Source organism: Zophobas morio, unplaced genomic scaffold (assembly GCF_036711695.1).
Source record: "Zophobas morio isolate AGI-343-1 ecotype UQ-CSIRO unplaced genomic scaffold, CSIRO_AGI_Zmor_V1 ptg000896l, whole genome shotgun sequence".
NCBI classification, from domain to species: Eukaryota; Metazoa; Arthropoda; class Insecta; order Coleoptera; family Tenebrionidae; genus Zophobas; species Zophobas morio.
The window spans coordinates 126,358-134,910 of NW_026972998.1; the positions used below are offsets into that span (position 1 = coordinate 126,358).

General features: G+C 30.5%; 1 long non-coding RNA gene across 1 annotated transcript; it reads right to left on the minus strand.

Moving 5' to 3' along the window:
• Positions 1-398: 398 nt before the first annotated feature.
• On the minus strand, positions 399-699 carry LOC135122134 (uncharacterized). The gene is made up of 2 exons (XR_010279254.1): positions 599-699; positions 399-516 (listed from the first exon to the last, which is right to left on the minus strand). It is a non-coding gene; the product is annotated as an uncharacterized LOC135122134 (long non-coding RNA).
• Positions 700-8,553: the final 7,854 nt, after the last annotated feature.

Genomic DNA, 8,553 nt, shown 5'->3' on the forward strand with positions numbered 1-8,553 from the left:
AATTCTTCAAGGACTCAAACCGAGGCAAGAGAATGATTCGTATATAGTGCGAGTTCTAAAATTACAATAATCATAATAATTTTAATAATACTAATAAAAAAAGCTCTTTTTTCTAGAAATCTTAAAAAAGTTTTCCAGCGAAGTTAAGCTGAAATGGCATCATTGTCAACGTGGACCGGTTATTTCCTTCCAATACCTTAATAGCAAGAGCTTATAATATTTGTTTATAAAATTTTAGCAACGCCGAAAAGTTTTAAATTTGGGAGTCAACTTAGCATTCTAATTTCAATTGAACTTATGTTGTTATAAGCAAGTATCTTTTTATAAAAAAATAATAATTTATTACTCCAATTTAAAAATGTGCATAGTAGATTAATTTTTTTTAAAAAAAGTATGTCTTTTTCATTGTTATAGAATTTAATATTTAAAAAATTTAGAAAAGGAATATACAAGGGTTGTAGAGTTGGAAGTTCGGAAAAGTCTGTCTATAGCTGTTAGTTTGTTGATTTTAAATCTCTAAATAAGTTATGAATCAGCCATTTCAACAATATATAAAGTGGTAGAAAAAAAAAATACAACGAAGTTAACTGGGGCATACCTATGAAGTCGTAACGGTCAAATACTGTTACCAGGTTATTCGAGATGTCTCCATAATAGTTTTCAGTAGTAAAAAGAATACTAAATTTTATTAACAAGGGCGTTTTTGCCCCTAAAAAGTGATGTAAAGTCGCATTTAAATAAGTTTAGAATACATGAAGAAAAATTAGAATAAAAAAAAGCATACAACTGTTTTAAAGTAAAGCATTGTTTAAAAGTAACAGAGCCAATGGATTCAAATAATTATTGATCAGTTTTCTTAATGTTTAAAGCGTAGAAATAATATCCCTGAAAGCCTAAGACAAAGAGTTTCTTCTATAGATGTTGTTAAGGAATAAAGCTTTTCTAAAATTTCGGAGGGATAGAACTTATGGAATTATGTATTAAACTGTTTTTTATAATATAACATATTATTATCTAATCAAACCTGGAATAAATTAAGTATTTTTTTTAAAAACCAAAAGTGAAAACTTTACTTTTTTAAAAATACCACTTAATAAAAATATACTTTATAAATATTTTTTTAAAATTTGTAAAGTTAAAAAAACATTTTTTTGTAAAGACTAATACCGTAAGACCCTTAAATTACATGCAGATGGCAAAATTTTACAAGTATTTTACGTAAGGTTTGTTAATTCTTCTGCTTGAAGATGGTTAATGTTTAAAGCAGCCAAAATCCTTAAAAATAATAGCAAATTTGATCTTAACTAATTAATTTACTCCAATACTAAAGTGATATATAAAAGAAAACAAAGTTGATATTAAGGTTAAATTTTATTAACCAGTCGCAGATTTTTAACGCTTTACTCTCTATGAAGAAGCTAAATAAGGTTACAAACTTTGAAATAATAAGATTATCTTAAAAATTATGGCAGTTTAACAGTCTATTCTTTAAGCGCATTTTTATGCGCTCTTTAAGATGAACACCTAAAAGCACCAAAATGAATAAATACTAGTAAAGTTCAAATTAAGAACACCTTATTGTAATATTAATAAAAGGAGAAGTGCCGTTATATATACATTACGTTAAGCCACAATTTTAGCCAAAGCTATAATTTAATATTAAGAGATAATTTTACAGGACCAAAATTTTGTTACACTAAAATCTTTTGATTTAATTAGAATCTTGACCGCACAATAATTTTTAGTTATAATATTACATGGCAAAGAAAAACTGGTTACCATTGATATTACGCTGAAAAAAGGTAAAATTAAATACAAATAACATTGTTATTAACTTTGCATGTTTACTCTTTCTCAATATGGGCGATATAAAGTTAATATTCTCGATTAGTAAAAAAAAGTTTGAACTTATATAAGGGAAATTAAATATATACAAATAATGAATTTTCCCCTTTAAGAAATTTAGATTTTTAAATGGGTAGTATAAATACATTAAAAATTGTTTCACCTACTAATTGCGTTTAACAAAACTTTTTAAAGAGAAGGAAAAGTGATATAAATTTTTGTAAGACAAATAACGTATTTAACATTAACTGGTTTTAACACATGTTTTTAAAAGATAAACATAGTAGTTTTAATACTTAAAATATCACTACTCTCTTCATACCATCAACTTTTACTTGGATTTTCTTAAAAATGAAATCATTCAGGAGCCAATAAATGTTTTATAGTAAATTTTTTTGTTACCAAAACGTATCCACGGTTATTTTTTAATTATAATTATATATAGCTAACTAATATTTTTTTAAATAATAATTGTCAAGATTTTAATTCAAGTACTAGTTTAACAAAATTTAACTTGATAAATTAAAAATTATAAGCTAAATGTGATGCATGGGATTGAACCTTACTACTACAGGGAGGTGTACATTACTTTTCCCTTATTTCTGACGGTTGTATAATAAATTAGTTGAGTTATTTAGGTTAATCATTTGTTAGAAATAAAAAGAAATTTCTAATTAAATTTTAAAACTTGTTAACACTTGAGAAAAACTTTAAAATATTATACATTTATAAAACTGTACATTTTATAACTGTAATTACAAGAGATAATTATGTATGTTCTTAGTACTAGCGAATATAAAATGCCTTCCCATAAAACCTAGAAATATTATGTATTTTAATTATTAAATTAAATGTATTAGTTTTTAATTAAAAAGGTTGCTTATCAGATAGCTGACCAGAATTAGTAATTTTAAATATATTTAGGTTAGCTTGTTTTTTATTATTTACAACCTGTCCTTTCTTTTTTTGATCTTAGTATCTAAACACTTTGTCTTAATAAAATGTTCGTACATCTCAATGAGTGTAAGTTAATTAAAATACAATATTAGTGTTTAATAGCTTTTTGTAACTCTTTAAGACAAAATTACTTAGTGTTAGTTTAACAAATGTTTATAAAGTAGAGCTACACAGAATATCCTTATACTGTCTTTGCGCTGAATTTTAACATTAGCCGGTAAAGGAATTCGACTGTACAAATTAATTGCTGCAATAGTAAAGGTACTTAATTTTTAATTATCTAGAGCAAGCAAGTTTAAAATGAGACAAATGAATTAAATTTTCTTACTACGTATAAAACATTAAGGTATAAATAAGCCCTTAAAGGGAATTATTGCATAAACAAAGCAAGCAGTGTCGTAAGCAAGTACTGTTATTAGTAAAATATGAAAATTTACGTTCATACTTCATATGTAATTTTGACCCTTACACTTTTCGCAAAGAAATATTTGCTAGGTTTGCGTCCCCAGTCAGTTAAAATGTATTGTTCAGTGCTTAAACCCAAAGCATACATAAATATAAATTTTTTAATAATGTTCAACTTAAAAAACGTATTATTAAGACTCAAAGGGATTTTATCAAAAATAAAATTATAAAATTATTGTAAATTATTTTATTATAATAATAATAACAACAATAAACTTATGCTAAAATGGTTCCACTATCTAATAATTAGCTTTTTCATATTAGTTAAACACTTGTAGTCATACTGCAAACCTAAAGTCACATATTTATAGAGGTCCGCCTTGTCAACGAGTGGGCATACTGTTAAAGTATAAAACTTAGAGTGTGACGAAATATATAATGGAAAATAGATGCGGATGATTAACTCCTTGTGAGGTTATTTAAGTTTTCTAATTAGCAAGCTGACTCATATATAATTTTCTTTAAAGCACTTGAAACATAAATAACATCGGAGGGTTGATGACACGTATTGAACTATTAATAGGAATCAAACTGGCATCGTTATAGTAACCATAGAAAAAAAATTTGTCAATTGATAATTTACTTAGCAATTTAGAATTATTTAGATTCAATTTAGTAAGGGATACAAACATACAAAATAATCATTTATAACGATAAAAAAACCATCGCATTGCATAGAAATCTATTAATTTAAGTGCATCATAATTTTCTTATTACCTACTATTGTTATTGCACTAATAACAGGATAAAATTAAACGCGCAAGCCGGTTTAAAGTCAGATATAAAAGTTGCGTATGAATAACAATGTTAAAGCTAATTTGATTAATTATAAAAATTTAATAATAAGTCCGTGCGTAAGAAATGTCCTTATAGCCTTAAACAATAAACTCGCTCGAGAGATTATAGCTAGTCAGGTGTGTCTATCAGTAATTAAATAAAAGGGTTCTGGCTCTACCCTTTATATTATCCATAATTTTGGGCTTATAGGGCGGAGTTGAGGCTTAGAACTAGCAGTAGTGATAACTTTTTTAAAAATGCATTTCTGAGATCTACTTCTAAAATTTCAAACTTAAGTAATGTACATAACAAAAATAAAAATTTTATATACAGAAAAGTTTTTATAATCATTTTTTAAAAAAGCCTTTTTTTTACATACTAATAATCTTTTTTCGTAGCGCAAAGGACTCGTGTTACTGCCTTTAATTTATAAAAAAAAATTGCGCTTTACCGTTATTTGTACGCATGGATGGACGTTTGGAGATATACACGACATTCACTAGTAATTGTAGCAGTAGCGAGGACAGCAGTTAACTCGTCAGCATAAGTTTCGAGTGCAGCAACTAACGAGGTAGACCTGTTCTCATTATGACTAACCGTCTACGAGTGTATTCGCTATGGTTTAATCCTTACCCAAATCGAACAAAACTGGAAGGTTGGCCCGACGAAGGCGCGTACAACGTATCATTCATTGCCGGTAGGTACATGTTTCTGAAAACAGCTACTTCGAGTATACAGAGATAGAATAACTGCTAGATGTAGGGTTTGTATTTTCCATAATAAATACTCTACTAATTTAAATCAAGAGAACCATTATTGCAAGCCAAAATTAAAGTAAAGTCCTAATGACCATGATTAATGCAGGGAGTAATTTTTGACTCGTTGTAAAGAGAGTTCTTACAAATCTTTATTCCGTTCTACTTAGTAGAACAGACTAATGCATCAAATTTGCTCGTCTACGCCTTGTGAGTTTTTACTGAGACGATAACATGCACTGGTTGTATTTAATCAAGTATTCCCAAGTTATCCCCCTCCCCTTTTTCGACTGTGCCCAGCAGCGTGTTTTCAAGAATTTAAAAAATATTTATTTATATTAATTATCACTAAACTCAAATAAAGGAATTTAAAAATAAATAAATAAAGAAATAAAACTAGATTTTAATTAAAAAAATTTAACTTGAGGAAGGAAAATCCTTATACAAATTTTTACTTTATTGAAATAAATAACAAAAAATTATAATTATTAAAAAAATTATAAAAGTTCTAAACTAAAATAATATTCATATTAATTACTAGTACTAAACTAGAAAATTACTAACAAAAAAAAATAATAAATTAAGAAAAAACAAAATTTAAATAAAACATTTATTTTCTGCGGACATCTTTCTTGTGGCAATGAAGCATAGTACAAATGCTTGCTTGTAACAGTCAAAGCTATAGTAAAGTTCAATGGGTCTATTTAACGTTGTTTCTAACCACTGTCTGGTATTTCAGAGCACAATGGACGTTGTACAGAGTAGATATTCACCCCAAGGTTAACTACTCGTTTCATGTACTCGCTGGAGCCCGGTAATGTGTTGTAACAACCTCTAGTAGTGTTGAGTAATATTTTAACTGAAAGAACTTGGTAAATTCTAGTACACTGGATTAATAAAAAGCTCTGTTCCTGATTACGGTTGCTTTGCTAGGGAATGCGATCAGAAGGCCGGGGATTCGGAGGGGCATAAGTGAGTTTAGACCATTGGCTCCCACCTAATGGTCCGTGAAACATCAAAAAGCAGTTCACAAATTCATCAACAAAAATAACTAAAACATTGGCTAGAATTCAGTTACAAATGTAAGCGGTTGAAATTAGAGTTGAGCGGAGTATTGGGCAGAAAACAGATACATCATCCAAAAGTCTGTTTGAAAAGAACTAGCGTAAACTTTTAAAAAACGATTAAATATTACCACCAAGCGGAGCTTGTGCACAGAGAGAGGTCTGCACATGCTCCGTGAATTTTGTAGTTTTTCCAACTGGAGTTCAGAGGTAAAAGGTCTAAACTATGTAGGTTAAGTTTTAAGTTTGGATTCTACGCAATTGAAGTTTAATCGGGAAACACAACCTCAGTTTGTAACATGAGCACCTTTCAGCAATGAAGAGTTAAAATCCGCAAAGTTGGAAAAGCGTTTATCCTGATTTAACTAACCGGCTGCCAAATGAAGCATAGAACAAGTGGTACAAGATTTGCGTTTTCTTAAAGTGCACTATCTGCATCCTTCCAACTTGCCAAATAAATTGTAAGATTAAAAAAAAACCACATACGATTGATGAAACATACATTATAAAAGCCTTGGGTGCTAAAATGGTGGAAGAAGTTTTAGGTGTGCAGGCCAAATTAAGAATTCCTCTATCGAACAATACGGTAAAAGTGCGAATTGATAATATGTTGTATGATATCGAAGAACAACTTTTGGGTGAAAGTAAAAAATTCACCTTATTTTGCTTTACTTTGCGGCGAAAGTACCGACGTTAAACAGTGTTGCAAGTTACTGGTCTTTGTTTGACTTTAAACGAGGATAACACAATTAAAGAGGAACTATAACTAATATAAAAATTTCAAACTACATCAGAAGGAACGGGTGTTAATGAAAATTATACGCGTTTAATTTTGATAAACATGGTATTCTCTGGGACGTAGCTCCCGCTATGTTAGAAGCATGCTCCTGTCTAACCATGTTGGTGCAGAAGCACACTGTAGGATCGCCAAGAATTAGCATTAAAAACCTTGCCGAAAAAGGTTGGCTAGCACTAGGAAACTGGAGATAAACATTGCTAAATACGGTCAAAAGCAGTGCGCTTTATAGGCGTATTATCATAATAAGTGCTCGGATTTGGATTTCGAGCGCGAACACTTCTTTTTCATATGAAAGATCGTTGGCTGTCAAAAGGAAATATGTTGGGAAGATTATATGAGCTGAAGAGAAGATAAGCTTTTTTTTTTGGAAAAGGAATGCCCAATTGGTTAGAGCAGTTTGGTGATCCAAAATTTGAGATATGACTTGCTTATCTTGTGTACATTTTTGGAGAATTTAATAAACTTAATTGCATTTATCTGCAAACTAGAGTAGTGGATTGATAAGCAGCAAATTATTTGGCATTTCCGACGCTCAAAACTTCCATACACGACAAAATTACTCGCATATTACAGCAGACGTTCATCAAAATGTTATAAACCACAAATTTAAAAGGGGTTTTAAAAGATACATTCCGGGACTGAGTGAAGTCTAGACGGCAGTGTCCGAAAATTATTTCGAAACCCTTTAATGTCAATGTAGAGGGGCTTCCTGACACAATTCAAGAAGAAGTCTCCGATTGCAAACTGATAGCAACTGCAAAAATATTTTTCAAACAAGCATTAATCTCGAAAATTTTTGCAGCGAAAAGGCAACCCATAAAATCACCTTCGAGATAAGCTTTGCTTAATCTTGTTGTTTTCGACAACCCTTTAGTGCGAAGAGGGATTTTTCAACCTGCTTTCAAACAAAAAAAGCAGAGAAATTGGTGGACGCTACGACGACAGGCGCGTAGCTTGAGTAGCAGTGTCAATTCCTGATTTCGCAACTAATAAAGAAAATGCAAGCGCAAACCCATATTTTTTTTTACATAAAATATTGTATTATTATAACATTTATTTAACAACCAATAAACTAAGTATTTCTAATTAGATGTATTTTTCGTAAGGGGGCCCACGATAAATCATACTTTTGCTTCCATGGTCCGCTGCATTTAAAGGTTGGGAACCACTAGATTAGCCCATTGAAATATATGATAAACTGCACGGTTTCAAAAAATCCCTCATAAAAAGGGTGAAATTTTATGTAGACATAGAACCTGTGGAAGGTTCTATCTAAACTTTGGTTTGCGCTAAGTGTGATTCAGCTCTGAGCGTGCCAAGCAAAGGTCATTCTTTGACCTGATAGGTGCAGTTAGGAGGGGCCGTCTATTTTTGATAGTATACAAACGTTGTTGCCCGCTCTTTACTCTTAGTACTTGCTTACTCTCGCGCTAGTTCCCTTATAATAGATGACTTATTATTGGTATTATTCTAACTTTCTACGGTCTAAGTATTATTAATTTCTGCTTCGTTGTGAACAGTTGCGGGTTACTATTATGGATGATACGTAATAACGTTATCTGACTCGTTCTAAAGACTTCCTGATTAATTTGAACTTGCTTTGGGGGGATAGCATTTTATTCTAGTGTATGCAGGAGTGGGAATATAAAATAGTATTTTTCAGCTGGCTATCAATTAGCTATTACCTATGTTCTATCTCTCTACTTAGTACTGAATATTGGTGTTAAATTGTTATTACCTAGTATATATACTATATATATGCCCCGACGCTGGACTAACAGGTTAAATACAAAAGCCATTCTACTGGATCGAGGGTTCTCTAGCTAGGGTGGATTGAAGCCCATACTCAAGGCCGTGGGGTTGGATTCCCACCGACGCGATTCTATTTTTA